We start from the raw sequence: 17,416 nt of genomic DNA, 5'->3' as shown, positions 1-17,416 counted from the left end.
AACCCCAGCTCAAGGACTCGATCTTTCAGCTCAAAGCAGCTCAACCAAGTTTGTCCTAAAAAGGCCAAAAAGGGAGCTATAAGTTGAGCTAAGGTTTCGACAAATTAAATATGCAAGAAATAATCAATGAAGAAGCTAAGGATTAAGACAAACTTAATTTGCATGGGAGTTTGGATAATCATCCTAGAACTTGAAGAATGCATGGGAGTTTGGGTAATCATCATAGAGCTTGAGGAATACATGAATCTTTGAACCAAAATAATGAACAATCAAGCCTTTCTTGTTGATCAAAATTTTGGCCATGATGGGGCTAGGTGGAAGGGTTTTTCTTGCCTATAAATACTACATGCTAGACTTCAAAACTTACACCAAAAGTTCCCCTCAAACCACCAAAATTTCGGCCCACTCCCCTTCATCAAACCTCTCCAAAATTTCGGCCAAGCTAAGCAAGGAAGAGGAAGGAATTTTCGTGCAATCAAGTGCTGAAACTTTGCGTCAAAGTGCTACCGGATCGAAGACATCATTTGTCAAGGTTACGTCGAAGTGCTGCCCGATTTTCGACAAGAAACTTCCTACAAAAAAATCAGTAAGTGAGCTTTTGTTTTACGTGGCTTCTTTCTATTTTTAAACCTTGATATAGATAACATGACATGCATGTTGGTATGTCTTTTTCGAAAATATTGGTTTGCTCCGTTTAAAAATTCGATCGATTATGTTTTCTTGCTATGCTTCGAATTCTTTGATTCCGCTGTACATGTCTAAAAGTCTGAACTCTGAGAAATCTGATAAGTTCTATATGTTAACTCTGAACTCTTTGTTACACTGTTACGAGTCAATTTGAAATGGGACGAGAATTGTGATTCTGTCTGGCCCCCAATGGTGGGTGTAAAACCATTTCTGTTTGGCCCTCAATGGTGGGTATAAAACCATTTCTGTCTGGCCCCCACCGGTGGGTATAAAACCGAGTTCTGGCCTCACCCCTTAGAGGATTAACATATTGGGGACAATTTGACCATGGAAATGAGATGAGTAACAGTGTTCTGTTGGTTATAATATGATATGTTTCTGAACCGTTCTGAAAAATCTGATTCGTTCTGAATTATCTGTCTCATATTTGTTCATTTCGATATGATAAGGTATTAAGATTTGAAAGATTGTTAAAGAACTGTTTTAAAGAATTAAGTTCTATATGTATTTTTAGAATCGATCGACCCCCACTTGCTGAGTGTTTTCCCAAAAACACTCACCCCCTTACAATTTCAGATAAAAATGAAGAACAAATAAATGAGGAGGAGCAGGAAGCTTTCTGGGGTTGGTGATCGATGATCAAGAGCAAAAATCAAGTTATCCATTTTGTTTAAGTTTTCCGCATTTCGCAACTCTGATGTATTTTATTTCATTGTCATTGTAAGACAATACTTTATTTATGAAAAAGACTGGTTTGATTTGATACGAGGCTTTATTGTTTGCAATATAATTGTTAAACAATGCCGGATGTCACCGACGCTTCTGACTTGGGGCGTGACATTTAAGTGGTATCAGAGCCACCAGGTTCATAATCCCGCTGGGATTTTGATAGACAAAATTTGGCGAAGTCAAATTTTGGCAAAAGCCTAGTGTATCCCAATTTGAGTCCAACTTTCACCTGTTCTTGAAGTCTAACCTTCATCTGTTTCCTAAATTTCGAATAGACTTCAAAGATCTATCCCTTCGATCATTCCACAAACTCTGAGTATCAAAAATTTTCCACGACAACTTTGTTTCTACTATTTGTGCTTTTATATCCTTAATACAATTCTGATGCTTTACTTTCGATTTTTATCCTAGGAAATGGCTGCTCCACGTACTCACGCTCAGGCTGCCCTTTGCATGCGTCAGCTTACGATTGATAATCAGACTAGGGAGATCGCGACTTTGAAAGCGCAACTAGCCAAGGAAAGATTGGAGAAACAAGAGCTTAGTAAGGTTAGACACATACTTGAGACTGATGTACAGCGATTGACTCATCATCTGGACTTGGCGGAGAGCCAGCTGTTGCAGATACCGACCGATTCCGTTTGCAGCACACGCTTAGTTGCACTTAACAGGGATTTATTGGAAAAAGTAGAGATAGAGCGAGGACATGCTGCAAAGGCCCGTCAGCGCCAGGAGGAGTACAACGCCAGGCAGGATCGGTACATTTCAAAGCTCCACAGCGCTATGGACAGACTTCAGGATCAGAATAACTACCTACATTTGGTGGTAGAGAACATGGAGGAAGAGGAGGTAGCACCGATGGAGGTGGCCGGAGACGACAGTGCCAGCAACAGCGACGGCATAGAGATGTTCGATTAGATTAGCATTATATTAAAGTATCTGGATTGTAATAAACTTGTGACTAAGAAAATAATATGTGTACCAAACTATTTTTAAACTTTCTATTATCTTATCGCATATTTAAGAATGGATGAGTATCTTATTTAAATGTTTTATAGGAAACCAACATGGACTTTCAAATCATTATAAATGAACTTCAAAAACAACTTCAGGAAAAGGAGTCAGAAATTAAAACACTGAAAGAAAAGAATGATAAACTTGAGAGAGATAACTATCAGTTGGACGGAATTAACGTGTGCATGATGGAGGATATTCGTGAGGCCAGAGTGGAAGAGAAGAAACTACGCGAAGACGTTAGACGTTACGCGGCTTATCATCTAGAGTCAGAGCGTCAGCACGAGATCACCAAGCAAGAGTTGAAGAAAGCGCAAGATAGGATTTTTACGCTCGAAATTCGGGAAAATAGTCTTCTCAAAACCCAAGGTCGTCTTCAGAAGCGGATTGAAGAGCAAGAAATCGATGAAAAAGTGAGCCAATCAACAATACAAGAACTACAGGATCAAGTAAACAACCTTGATCACCACAACACACAACTGCAGAATTACATTGAGCACCTAAAAAATGAGATGGTCAATATGGAAGAACTCATAGAACAACTGGAAGAGAACCCGATGGAAGAAGAAGTTAACGAGGCTGTAGGAGACGGAGAAGTTATAGACGAATAGGGAGAGAGAGTTCTAGAATAGGCTTCGATTGTATCTAGAAATATTTGATTAATCATTTGTTTTGAAAAATATTTGGTTGTATGAAAATTTTTACAATTTAATGAAATTATTCCTTTGATTAAATATTGTGGCAAACAAATTAATAAAATACATGTTTATAGGAAATGGCAGGCAGACCACCCCGAAACAACCGTAACCCTCGTGGCACCAACCAAGATGAAAACCCACCACCACCACCTCCGAGAGTAAATCTTAGTCAAGAAGATATGATGGCAATAGCTACTATCGTAGCTGCAACGTTACAAGGATTCGTGAACCCATTGGCTAACGCCATCCAACCACCACCTGAGCCGCAACCGCGTGGGATTAAGTACCATTACAAATCTCTCAGAAGGAATCGAGTTCCAACGTTCGATGGGAACCCAGACCCAGAAGTCAGCCACAACTGGCTCAAGAACGTCGAAACACAACTACATTTACTGGAAATACTAGAAGAACTGAGAGTGGAGGTTGTAACACCGTTTTTGGAAGACCGAGCTAGGAAATGGTGGGAAACTGTGTCGCCATCTTTGGCAGAAGTGGAAGAGATCACATGGTAGATTTTTAAGAGAGAATTTTTGAAACAATACCATCCCGCTGAATTTCGACTACAGAAGTTGTGTGAATTCGAAAACTTCAAACAGGCTCCGGATATGTCAGTGATGGAATACACTTCACGGTTCAACGATCTGGGAACCTATGTCCCAACAATCATGTCGGATGAAACGTTAAAAATGCATCGATTCAAGAAGGGACTCAACAGTCGAATTCAGTCGGCATTGGCAGTATTCAAGCCAAACAGCTTTGCGGGTTTGATGGGCGCTGCAATGAGCGCAGAAACTGATATAAAGCGATGCGAGGAAGAGAACAAGAATAAAAGACCAATGGTCAATCAACCTACTCAGAACGGTCCCAAGTTTAAGAAACCAAATTATTCACGTGGGCCTTCCCAAAGAAGTTCTGGTAATACTGGCATCAGGGAAGGGAAGTGGTGCGACACCTGTAAACAGTATCATAACGGGGAATGTTATCGAAAGTCAGGTGCATGTTTTAAGTGTGGTCAGGTGGGTCATCGAATTAACGAATGTTCGGAGAACAAAGAAAAAGGGGCGGGACCCAGAAAGCAAAATGAGAACAAGACCAATGCTAGGGTGTATGCATTCACCCAAGAGGAAGCTGATAAAACCAACGAGGTGGTAGCAGGTACTATACTACTCCATGGCATACCTGCATATACTTTGTTTGATTGTGGTGCCACACATTCATTTGTGTCTAGAAGATTTGCTAAGAAGCTTAAACTTGAACATGATATTCTTAGTGAACCGTTAAGTGTAGCAACACCTGCTAGCAAAACAGTTGAAACACACAAAGTATATCGAGACTGTAAAATTTGTATCAGCAATCAAACTTTTGAAGTGGAATTAATTCAACTCAATATGGTTGAGTTTGACATCATCCTTGGAATGGACTGGTTAGCAAAAAACCATGCCATAGTAGACTGTCAAAGGAAAGATATTAGACTTCAAACTCCGACAAAAGGGGAAGTCGTATATCACGGAAAATCCAAAGAAAGAAAATCTATAATATCGGCTTCACAAGCCTTGAAAGCTATAAAGGGGGAGAAGAAATTCACTTGGCAGTGATCAATGAAATCAAAGAAGAAGAAGTCCCAAAGTTGGAGGATATTCCAATTGTTCAAGAATTTCCAGACGTTTTCCCCGAAGAACTACCGGGAGAGATACCAGATAGGGAAGTAGAATTTGAAATCAATTTGGTCCCTGGTGCTGCACCAATATCAAAGGCACCATACCGAATGGCTCCAGCTGAATTAAAGGAACTAAAGAAGCAACTGCAGGAATTATTAGATAAGAAGCAGATTCGCCCCAGTGCATCCCCATGGGGAGCCCCAGTGCTTTTGTAAAGAAAAAGGACGGAAGCATGAGGCTATGTATTGACTACCGGGAATTGAACAAGATCACCATAAAGAATAAGTACCCACTCCCAAGAATAGATGATCTTTTCGATCAGTTAAAGGGAGCCAAGGTTTTCTCAAAACTAGATCTAAGATCTGGTTACTATCAGTTGAAGGTCAAAGCGGAAGACATCCCTAAAACTGCTTTTAGGACAAGATATGGACATTAGGAATTCACGGTAATGCCTTTTGGCATAACAAATGCTCCTGCAGCATTCATGGACCTGATGAATCGGGTATTCAAACCATATCTCTACAAGTTTGTGGTTGTCTACATAGATGATATCCTTGTGTACTCATGAAGTGAAGAAGAACACAAAGTGTAGAACCCGTAAGTCAGTAGACGTAGAAGCCGTGCATAATTCTAGATTTTTAAATTTAATTGACTTCATCGCATGATTATTTTAAATGCATTTATTTGAAGTTAATTATTTTATTATTTCAGTTCAGTAGTTTGATTTTTAGCATTTCAGTTATTTCAGTGAGGCCAGACCGGAGTTGGAGTTTTGAGATAGAATTTAAGATTCGAGAAATATTTCCAGAAGTTAATTTAGCTAGCAACCAAGTTCATTTAAGTTAGAAAGGGAGGTTTGAGGATTTAATTTAATTATTTGAGGTGATTAAGAAATGAACTCATTTAAGTTATTAAATTAAGGGGTTAGCTCACTAAAATTATTTAAAGGATTAGTAAGGCTTTCAAGGATTATTAGTTGACTAGATAATCAACATTTCCCTTTATTTTATCATGCATTTTTCGGCCACCCTTAGTGCTAGAAGATTCATTTTCCAACTCATCAACTTTGACCAATTCTTTGCATGTAATTAGTAGGATAATTCTAGGATTTTTGGGAGCACAATTTAATTAATTAATGGACATATCCTAGACTAGAAAATAAGCTAATATTCGGCCACCTCATCCCCAAGTAGACTTGATATCAAACAACAATTCAAATTTCAAAGGAGAGTGGACTTAGTCTTGATTCATTCCTTATATCTTGCAACCTTTCTCCTCACCTTCCTAACCATTTTTCCCCCTCTCTTTTCTTTCGAAATCTGAGTGAAATTTTAAGCTGAGAACCGTGGGAATCCAGTAGGAAAATAAGGGAGAGAAATCGAGAGCAAGAAAGGTAGACAAGAAGCGCTCCACCTCCTCCGTGCCGGGTCGTCGTCGTTTCGTTCGTTTTCTTTCGAAACGAAACCAGGCATGTCTAGATTTCTTTCAAACCTCAATCAAGTCATATTATCATTTATTTTTCAGTACATGATCATGTTTATTCAAGTAAAAATCGAGATCCATGTCAAAACATTTTGAAACCACACATGCAGAATTTTCGAATTCCTTGGCAAGCTTCACGGTTTCTTTCGTTTTGTGAGTTTCAGGTATTGGATCGACTCCAGGCTCCCAAGGCGGCTTATATACATGTAGTAGGATGCATTAGGACCATTTTGGTCAATTCAAACCAGCCCCATGCTTGCTGGAAATTCAGAATGACAGCAAGTCCCCATAGGTGCAGAAATGTTGTTCGAAAAATTCAGTTTGTTGTCATGGAGGAAGGATCTGATCTTGGCTGCCCCAAGGGCCTATAGCCATGGTTGGATCACTTCCCTAGCATTTCTAAGACGTGACTAAGTTTCCCTTTTGGTGGCTTGGTCCATGGCCCCTCGGTTTTTAATCAAAACATCAAAACAGCCCCTTTCCCCATTCGGCTTCTTCATTTGTTCAGCATATGGTTTCGGTTTGTGTTTGCTTGGTGTGGACCTTGGTTGGCCTATGGCCCTTAGCCACGGTTCATATCATGCTCCTAGATGTCTAGATCGTGCCATGGTCAATCAAATGGCCATTGGAACGACACGAGACATCGATCATAGCATAAACACTACACACGCATGCACGTTGCTCTCGGTTGGACCCTTCGGTTGAGATTTGGTGTGATGCGGATTGTGGCTGGCCTAGGGCCCTTAGCCATGGTTCAAATCATTCCTTGGGATGTTGGTAAGAGTCTCTGGTTGGTTGTTCACTCCCCTAATGGCCGATAGTCTCGAAACCAACGCAAGTCTTGTAGTTGCGCAGCTGCTGGAAATTACAGCAAGTTGTTGTGTCGGTTCAGAGGCTCGTTCGAGTTCTTGGTTGGCTTTTAGCCCATGGCCTTGTACTGGACAGTGCCGCATTGAGTTAGGAAGGTCATGTTTTCGACCGTTTGTCATTTGGATCATTTTTGAGGTCATACGAGAATTTACGGTGCAATGTGCCAAATTGACTCTCGAAAAAGCGTTTCGTGTTTTGGCCTCCATTCCACCTAGATTTCGACCCTATCATTTTAGGAGCATTATTTTATGATTTTTCAGCGTATTTTAATCATGACTATACGTCGGTTCGGTGTCGGTTCAGGTTGGTTCGGAGTCATGATTAAATGCGAAGTCATTAGGCGTCATAGTCGCATCTTTTGAACTAAATTGCATAGTTGGTCAAGTTTAAGCTTATGCATATTTTTCATGGCACAGTTAGGTTGCAGCGAGCCTGGGGACGATCCAATCCAATCCAGTTGGTAAAATTACGGGACATTTTCATTACGCCAGTTAATTATTTTACGTGCATTAAATAGAAAATGATTATTTTTGAGATTTATGCGATATGGCTTGTGGTTCATTCACTATGTGGGAGTGTTATTTTATACGGTCGTCAGTGACCGATCAGTTCAGTATGGTACCACCCGGTCGCCAGTGATCGGCCAGCTCAGTTCAGTTTCAGCCTCCCCGGTAGCCAGTTACCGATCAATTCAGCTTAGTGCAGTGGCCACAGGTGTAAAACATAATCTCAACAGAAAATTTTACCAGATATTTCAGTACAGGCTCCAAGGAGCAAATATTTTTACAGTAATTTCCAGTTCAGTTATGCACGTATTATAATTGCTCAGTACAGATTATTTCAGCATGCCTCAGGACATGATATTTTATCCCATGCATACTTTAATTCAGATTTTTCTCGTTACCTGCGATATATGCATGCTGAGTCTTTAGGCTTACTAGACTTGATTGTTGTAGGTACTGATGAGGCCAGGGCCGAGGGCGGGGACCAGTGAGCCAGCTTGGGTCGGCAGTAGTGGCACCCGAGGACCTCAGTGCAGCAGTTGTTATTTTATTCCGCAAACAATTTTTATCTGTCGTTGGATAATTTTTAAATTGTTATTGTTGGCAAAACTTTATTTTCTTCCGCTGCTATTATTTTAAACATTGAACTTGATTCCCCAGTGATTTTATGAATGAGGCCATTTAAGTTCTTTTAAAAAGAAAAATTTTTAATTTTCCGCAAATTTTCAAGAAAGGAGTTTTAGGCCCTTCACACAAAGAGCATCTGCGTCTCACTTTGCAGACACTTCGAGAAAAGGAACTATACGCCAAATTCAAGAAATGTGAATTTTGGTTAAAAAGTGTGGCGTTCTTAGGACATATAATTTCTGAATTAGGAGTGTCAGTTAACCCTAAGAAGGTAGAGGCAATCAAGGATTGGCCACAACCAAAGACAGTGACTGAAGTCAGGAGTTTTCTGGGTTTAGCAGGCTACTATAGAAAATTTGTGGAAGGATTTTCTTCGATAGCCATTCCACTCACCAAACTTACTCAGAAAAATTCGAAATTTATTTGGAATGAGGAGAAAGAAGCTTTGAAACCCTGAAGACAAAACTCGCATCCACACCAGTACTAGTTCTTCCAGAGGATGGTAAGAATTTCATTGTATACAATGACGCTTCAAAGGGAGGATTAGGGTGTGTGCTTATGCAAGAGGGTCAGGTAATTGCTTATGCCTCACGGCAACTAAAACCATATGAGCAGAATTACCCCACTCATGACTTGGAGTTAGCCGCAGTAGTATTTGCACTTAAAATCTGGAGGCACTACCTTTATGGAGTAAAATGCGAAGTTTTTACTGATCACCAGAGCCTCAAGTACATTTTCACTCAAAAGGAATTAAATATGAGGCAAAGAAGGTGGATGGAACTTCTCAAGGACTATGATCTGTCAATCAATTATCATCCGGGTAAGGCAAATAAGGTGGCGGATGCTTTGAGCCGAAGGAATCCTGGAAAGGCGAGCTTATCTTCACTATCAGTACAATCAAGCCTCCGAGAGACCATCAAACTGAAGCAGAATCATGATGCCTTCATCCTTAAAATTAAAGAACATATCCAAGAAGGAAAAGTTCCAGAATTTCAAATTGATAAAGATGGTATCCTTTGGATGAAAGGACGATTGTATGTGCCAAACATCGATGGAATTCGAGAAGAGGTAATGGCCGAGGCGCATAAATCAAGATTTTTGGTGCATCCAGGGAGTACCAAAATGTATAGGGACTTAAAGAATAATTACTGGTGGAACGGGATGAAGAAAGACGTAGCCGTTTTTGTTGCAAAGTGTTTAGTCTGTCAACAAGTCAAGGCGGAACATCAAAGGCCTGGAGGACTGTTACAGCCATTGGAGATACCAGAGTGGAAGTGGGATAACATCTCCATAGATTTCGTAGTGGGACTACCACGATCAAGGCAGGGTCACGATGGGATCTGGGTAATCATTGACAGATTGACCAAGTCTGCCCATTTCTTGCCAGTGCGGATGAATTATAATTTGGATAAATTAACCACTTTGTATATGGAAAACATAGTGAGGCTACATGGAGTTCCGGCAAGTATACTGTCTAATAGAGAACCAAGATTTGTATCAAGATTTTGGAAGAGTTTCCAAAAGGCTATGGGAACCAAGATTACTCTCAGCACTGCCTATCATCCTCAGACAAACCGAAAGGACAATTCAAACCCTTGAGGATATGCTGAGGGCATGTGCGCTGGATTTTTCTGGAAATTGGAGTGAACAGTTACCCCTAATCGAATTCGCCTATAACAACAGCTATCACAGTAGCATCGAGATGGCTCCGTATGAGGCTTTGTATGGGAGGAAGTGTAGGTCGCCTCTATATTGGGACGAGGTCGGAGAGAAAGCTGTTGCCGGACCAGAACTTATTCAGTTAACCGTTGATAAAGTAGTCATAATCAAGGAAAGGCTTAAGGCAGCCCAAGATAGGCAAAAGAGTTGGGCCGATTTGAAGAGAAGACTGATCGAGTTGGAGATTGGAGAAAAAGCTTACGTCAAGGTCTCCCCCATGAAAGGAGTAGTTCAGTAAATAAGGAAAGTTAAATCCGAGATATGTAGGACCGTTTGAGATACTGGAGAAGGTAGGAATCTTAGCCTACCGATTAGCATTACCACCAGATATGTCAAGAATACATAATGTTTTCCTACATCTCACAGCTGAGGAAGTATGTCCCAGACCCGAGTCATGTACTCAAGGTTACACCACTGATGATTGAAGGAAAACTCAACGAAGAACTTAAATACGAAGAAGTCCCTATCCGAATAGTGGACACAAAAGACCAAGTGTTGAGACACCGGACAATACCTTATGTCAAGGTACAATGGTCAAATCATACTGAAAGAGAGGCCACCTGGGAACTCGAAGAGAGTATGCGATCACAATACCCTCATCTGTTCGAAAGATCAAGCTAATGCAAGTTTCGAGGACTAGAACTTTTAATAAGGAGGGAGGGATGTGAGAACCCAAGATTTTACGACCCGAATCAAATCAAGTAATATAAACATGGAATTTAACTCAAACTAAGCTCAAAAATGTTTGTTCTAACTAAATAACTTGAATGATTACTTAGATTTTCACTAAACTTAACTCGAGGAAGCAACTTCAAAGCTCGGGGATTAGCTCAAACGGAAGTCAAGCTACAAGTAACCACATCCATCGAAGTATTGTCACGGGAGGAGTAAAACCCCAGCTCAAGGACTTGATCTTTCAGCTCAAAGCAGCTCAACCAAGTTTTTCCTAAAAAAGCCAAAAAGGGAGCTATAAGTTGAGCTAAGGTTTGGACAAATTAAATATGAAAGAAATAATCAATGAAGAAGCTAAGGGTTAAGACAAACTTAATTTGCATGAAAGTTTGGATAATCATCCTAGAACTTGAAGAATGCATGGGAGTTTGGGTAATCATCCTAGAGCTTGAGGAATACATGAATCTTTGAACCAAAATAATGAGCAATCAAGCCTTTCTTGTTGATCAAGATTTCGGCCATGATGGGGCTAGGTAGAAGGGTTTTTCTTGCCCATAAATACTACATGCTAGACTTCAAAACTTACACCAAAAGTTCCCCTCAAAACACCAAAATTTCGGCCCACTCCCCTTCATCAAACCTCTACAAAATTTCGGCCAAGCTAAGCAAGGAAGAGGAAGGAATTTTCGTGCAATCAAGTGCTGAAACTTTGCGTCAAAGTGCTGCCGGATCTAAGACAGCATTTGTCAAGGTTATGTCGAAGTGCTGCCCGATTTTCGACAAGAAACTTCTTACAAAAAAATCAGTAAGTGGGCTTTTGTTTTACGTAGCTTCTTTCTATTTTTAAACCTTGATATAGATAACATGACATGCATGTTGGTATGTCTTTTTCGAAAATATTGGTTTGCTCCGTTTAAAAATTCGATCGATTATGTTTTCTTGCTATGCTTCGAATTCTTTGATTCCGCTGTACATGTCTAAAAGTCTGAACTCTGAAAAATCTGATAAGTTCTGTATGTTAACTCTGAACTCTTTGTTACACTGTTACGAGTCAATTTGAAATGGGACGAGAATTGTGATTCTGTCTGGCCCCCAATGGTGGGTAGTAAAACCATTTCTGTTTGGCCCTCAATGGTGGGTATAAAACCATTTCTGTCTGGCCCCCACCGGTGGGTATAAAATCTAGTTCTGGCCTCACCCCTTAAAGGAGTAACATATTGGGGACAATTTGATCATGGAAATGAGATGAGTAACAGTGTTCTGTTGGTTATAATCTGATCTGTTTCTGAACCGTTCTGAAAAATCTGATTCGTTTTGAATTATCTGTCTCATATTTGTTTATTTCGATATGATAAGGTATTAAGATTTGAAAGATTGTTAAAGAAATGTTTTAAAGAATTAAGTTCTATATGTATTTTTTGAATCGATCCCCCACTTCCTGAGTGTTTTCCCAAAAACACTCACCCCCTTACAATTTCAGATAAAAATGAAGAACAAATAAATGAGGAGGAGCAGGAAGCTTTCTGGGGTTGGTGATCTATGATCAAGAGCAAGAATCAAGTTATCCCTTTTGTTTAAGTTTTCCGCATTTCGCAACTCTTATGTATTTTATTTCATTGTCATTGTAAGACAATACTTTATTTATGAAAAAGACTGGTTTGATTTGATACGAGGCTTTATTGTTTGCAATATAATTGTTAAACAATACCGGATGTCACCGACGCTTCGGACTTGGGGCGTGACAGAAGCCACATTAGACTCGCTATCCGATTCATGATCTAGAAGTGGCTGCCTTAGTATTTGCCTTGAAGATTTGGCGACACTGTCTATACGGTGAGAAGTTTGAGATTTATTCTGATCACAAGAGTCTGAAATATCTATTTTCACAGTCTGAATTGAATATGAGACAACGAAGATGGCTTGATTTATTCAAAGATTTTGATTGTGAAATCAAATACTATCCCGGGAAATCGAATGCAGCAGCTGATGCACTGAGTCGAAAGGTATGTTCTTTATCCTTATCGACGATTGGTGTTTCAAATTTGATTGAAGATTGCTGTCTTTCTGGATTATTATTTGAGACAGATTGTCAACCTCTGAGATTATATACTCTTCAAGTCGAACCAGAGCTGATTTTGAGAATTAAAGAAGCTCAGAAAGTTGATCAAAATGTTCAGAACTCGATTGTGATGGTCAGAGCATGGCATCAATCAGAATTTAGGTTCGTGAGAATATATTATATGTGAATAATCGTCTAGTTGTACCCGATGTTTCAGATTTGAAACGACAGATATTGTCAGAAGCACACAGTAGTCGATTCAGTATTCATCTTGGAGGCAGAAAGATATACAATGATCTGAAGAAACAGTTTTGGAGGAAACAGATGAAATCAGACGTTGCAGAGTTTGTATCTAGATGTTTGAATTGCCAACAGGTAAAAGCAGAAAGAAAGAAACCAGGAGGTCTGTTGCATAGCTTATCTATTCCTGAATGGAAATGGGATCACATTTCTATGGATTTTGTGACGAAGCTACCACGATACTCCCGAGGTTGTGATGCGATTTTGGTCGTTATTGACAGATTGACCAAATCAGCATGTTTTATACCGTACAAAATGACGTACAGACATGACCAGATGGCAGAGATTTATGTCAGAGAAGTGGTCAGATTGCATGGTGTGCCGAAGTCTATCGTATCAGATCATGATCCTCGATTTACTTCACACTTTTGGCATAGTTTGCAACAAGCTCTAGGTACAAAATTACATTTGAGTACTGCATATAATCCTCAGACCGACGGACAGTCAGAGCGGACTATCCAGACATTGGATGATATGCTTAGAGCTGTAGTGCTAGACTTTGGCACTAGTTGGGAAGATTCTTTGCCACTTTGTTAGTTTTCGTACAACAACAGCTATCAGACAAGTATAGAGATGGCTCCGTTTGAAGCGTTGTACGACAAGAAGTGTAGATCCCCACTTTATTAGGGATGAGATATCTGAGGTACTTGAACTTGGGCCTGATATGATTCGAGAGATGACTGAGAAAGTAAAGCTGATTCAGCAGAGAATGAAGACAGCTCAAGATAGACAGGCCAAATTTGCAGATATTCGACGTCGACCTTTAGAGTTTGAGCAAGGAGACAGAGTATTTTTGAAGATTTCTCCTTTCAGAGGCATTGTCAGATTTGGCAAGACAGGGAAATTATCTCCACGCTATGTTGGGCCTTATGAGATTCTAGAGAAGATAGGTACTCGTGCCTATCGACTCGCTATTCCGCCTTCTCTATCTGGTATACATGACGTCTTTCATGTGTTTATGCTGAGGAAGTATCTTCCTGATGCTTCTCATGTTCTTCAGCCAGACAAGGCAGAACCTGATGACACTCTGAGTTATTTTGAAAAACCGATCCAGATTCTTGATCGTAAAGAAAAGCAGCTCAGAACGAAGACTATTCCGCTTGTGAAAGTTCAGTGGAGTCGTCATGGCATCGAAGAAGCTACTTGGGAAACTGAATCATATATGAGACAGAAATTTCCAGAGTTATTTCATTGATGTGAGTTTTCTTATTTGGCTTATGCATATCTCCTTCTTGTATGTGATTTGATCGCATGTGATTTCGGGGACAAAATCCGAACTTAGAGGGGGAGAATTGTAATGCCCGAGATTTTATTCTGTTAATCTGAGATTATTGATTCTGAATTGATGTGATTATAAACGGACCAGCTCAGAGACCAGAATTGATAAAGCATGAGTATTTCATTTGTGGGATAAAGTAGGTATCGCGCGCATGCGCGGCAGAGAGGCGCGCATATGCGCGAGTAGCACATGCCGAGGCAGAAGACCTCACGTATATGCGCGAGACTAGGCACGCATATGCGCGAGCATGTGAAGAGAAGAAGTGCCGAGATAGTAGGTCTCGTGCATATGCGTGAAGATGGTGCGTGCATATGCGCGAGCAGAAGAAGTGTTATGCGACGAGACAGTAGGTCTCGCGCATATGCGGCGATAAGGGTCGCGCATATGCGCGAGACGTGCAACACAGAGGATGAGCCACTTGGTCTTGCCATGCAATAAATATGTAAATCCCTTCAATTCCTTCAGATTCAGCCGGGAGAAACCCGAGGGCTACAGGAGGAAGTTTCAAGTTTTCCTTTAAATCATAAAATTGTGATTTTGTACAAGATCTGACCGTCCGATTTTCAATCTGATTTTAGTACTGTGTTTCTATCGACAAGAGCTTCAAAAGGACGTAAGTTTTCTTATGTTTCGTTATGATTTGAAAATATGGTATTGAAGGAATCATGATATGACTGATATTATCTGTTCCTGAGGTTGTTGTAATTGTATAATTGAAATCAGATTGAAGAACGGATACCGTATGAAATTGTTATAATTTTCAGATTTGATTTGAATGAGAATATACAGATTTAGGTATCAGATTATGTTGTTGATTGATTATGAGTTGAGATTAGTATCTGTTGATATTGTTGTAGAATCCGTAAACTAGACTACGTATAAGCCATGCATAATTCTAGTATTTTAAATTAAAATGATTTTATTGCATGAGTATTTAAATGCTTTTCTTTAAAGTTAATTATTTTATGCAGTAGTTTAAATTTTTATCTTTTCAGTTAATTCAGTGAGGCCGGACTGGAGTTGGAGTTTTGAGATAGAATTTAAGATTAAGAAATCATTCCCAGAGTTTATTTTAGCTAGCTAATAAGTTGATTTAAGTTAAAAAGGAGGTTTAAGGAATTATTTAAGTAACTTGAGGTGAGTAGGAAATAAGTTCATTTAGGTTCCTTAATTGAGGTGTTAATTCACTAAATTATTTAAAGGATAGGTAAGGTTCTTAAGGTTTTAAAATTTATCAACTAGACAATATTTTCCCTCCATTAATTGTTGAATTTTCGGCCACCCTTAGATGAGTAACCAATTCCTTGCCAACTCAACATTTGACCCTTTCCTTGTTTCAGATTAGTAGGATAATCCATTCATTTTTTTTTCTAACACCATTTAATTAATAATCAACCTTATCCTAGCCTTGTTAGCATGTAGAAATCGGCCACACTCATTCTAGATCACTCCAAGAAATCATTTGATATCAACCAATTCAAAATTCAAAAAGAGGAGACTGGTCATACCCATGTATTCTTTTATTATTGGATCTCCCTCACTCTCCTAACCATCACTTCCCCTCCCCCCATGACCAAAATTCAGAGCATTTTAGAGTAGAAAATTCGTGAGCCTCATAGCAAGAAGTAGGAGAGGAAATCGAGTAGCAAGCAAGAAAAGAAAACGCTCCATCTCCTCCGCGCCGCGTCGTTGCGTTTCGTTCGTTTTCCTTTCAAAACGAAACCAGGCATGTATATGTTCTTCTTTGCTCTTCAATCAAGCCATATTAATATTTTGAAACATCATACTCATGATTTTTTTAAGGCAAAAACCGAAATATTAATGAACCATTTTCGAAAATGTAATGCAGAATTTTTCTCTTCTTTCATGCTTCACGGTTTGCTTGTTTTTGTGAGTACAGGTGGATGGTTCGATTCCAGGCTCCAAAGGCTACATCTAGACATGTTCTAGGATGGATTAGTACCACATTGGTCCATTAGTTCAGCCCCCATGCTTGCTGTAAATCGAAATGACAGCAACTCCCCAAACATGTCCCAATTGCATTCGATTTTCTTGTTTGATGTCAAAGGGAAATGAATCTGATCTTGACTGCCATAAGGGCCTATAGCCATGGTTAGAACACTTCCCTATCATGTCTAAGACGTGACCAAGTCGCCCTTTTGAGGCTTGGTCCATGGTGAAATCGGTTTTCAAATCAAACAACAAGAACGGCCCCTTCGACCCTTTTAAATTCTGCATGTGTCCTCTCGGTTTTGGGTGTTGGTGTGGATCTTGGTTGGCTCTTTAGCCCTTAGCCATGGTTCATACCATACCCCATGATGTCTAGATCAAGCCATGGCCAACCATATGGCCACTGGTATGATGCATGACAGCAACAAAACGAAATTTCAGAAACATCACCGTACAGATTTTTGTGTTCTCGGTTGAAGCTTGGTGTTGTCCTAGGTGTTGGATTGGATTGTGGTTGGCCTAGGGCCCTTATACATGGTTCAAGCCACCCCTTAGGATGTTTGGAAGAGACTCTGGTTGGTGGTTCAAGCCCCAATGACCAATCGTCTCACAAACGAAGCAATGCAAGCGCAAGTGCAGTTGCTGGAATTTTCTGGCAGCAACTTGGTGCTTCGGTTCGGAGGCTCGTTTAAGTTCTTGGTTGGCTTTTAGCCTATGGCCTTGGACCAGACAGTGGCTCATCAAGTTAGGAAGGTCATGTTTTTGGCCGTTCGTGATTCAGATCATTTTTGAAGTTGTACGAGAAATTACGGTGCGATGTGCCAAATTGACTCTCGAAAGAGCGTGTCATGTTTTGGCCTCCATTCACCAAAATTTCGGCCCTTGTCATTTTAGGAGCTTTATTTCATCAGTTTAAGTGTATTTTAATCATGACTAAATGATGGTTTGGTGTTGGTTCGGGTTGGCTCGGAGTCATGATTAAATACGGAGTCGTTGGGCGTAATTATCTCGTTTTTGGATTCAATTACAAAGTTTGGTCAAGAAAATCATTTGTATATTTTTCATAATAAATTTAGTTCGCAGCGAGCCTGGGAACGATCCAATCCATGTGGTAAAATAATACAGGATATTTCATTATGCCATTTAATTATATTACGTGCATAAAAAGA

Source organism: Primulina tabacum, chromosome 1 (assembly GCF_025594145.1).
Source record: "Primulina tabacum isolate GXHZ01 chromosome 1, ASM2559414v2, whole genome shotgun sequence".
NCBI classification, from domain to species: domain Eukaryota; kingdom Viridiplantae; phylum Streptophyta; class Magnoliopsida; order Lamiales; family Gesneriaceae; genus Primulina; species Primulina tabacum.
Note: the sequence above shows the minus strand (reverse complement) of the source record.